The sequence below is a fragment of the Cyprinodon variegatus genome, unplaced genomic scaffold (assembly GCF_000732505.1).
Source record: "Cyprinodon variegatus isolate N-32 unplaced genomic scaffold, C_variegatus-1.0 Scaffold752, whole genome shotgun sequence".
NCBI classification, from domain to species: Eukaryota; Metazoa; Chordata; class Actinopteri; order Cyprinodontiformes; family Cyprinodontidae; genus Cyprinodon; species Cyprinodon variegatus.
Window position 1 is genome coordinate 288,572 of NW_015151205.1, and position 694 is coordinate 289,265.

A 694-nucleotide genomic window follows, 5' to 3' on the forward strand; every position below is an offset into this window, starting at 1 on the left:
AAACAGGTATATATCCGGGTGTCCATAAATAATGTAATTATGGAACTAAAAGTACTTATTTCTATCCTTAACTCAGTAAAGAATACTAATACCTCCTGAAGAAAATGTCTTATGACTTTTCTGAGACAATTTTGATGCTTTTTAACATTTTCTCCGTTGAGCAGCTTCTTTGACGTCGTCATGGGACACGCTCAGAGCAGTGCGGCTAAATACGATTAAACCATGTTTTTCTGTGTTTTACTTTAGATTAAGATCTATATGCCATAATGTTAACACTAAACGAAAACATAAAACTCAAAAAGACTAAAAAAGTTAGCCACCAGAAGTAGCGTAGGATACCCAGGGATAAAACAGAAAGGATTTTAATGCATTTATTTTCTCAAGAAATACATTATTAACCTTCAACACGTTATATTTTTCATACGTTTACTATTTTTGGGGAGGGAAAAATGTAATTTAGGTCTTTTTAAAGTTGTAGGGAAATCAAATTTACATTTTAAATAATTCTGGTTTAAACGTATATATAAATTTATCAGTAAATATCGTCCCAAAAGTTAGAAAATTTCTATTTAAAAAAAATATTCTGTCTTGAAATCTGTGTTTTTCCCGTTATCTTCTGCAGGCCAGTTAGTTCTACGTCAGCCTGAACACCTAAATTCAGCCAATCATATATCAACGGTCATCTGTCAATCAA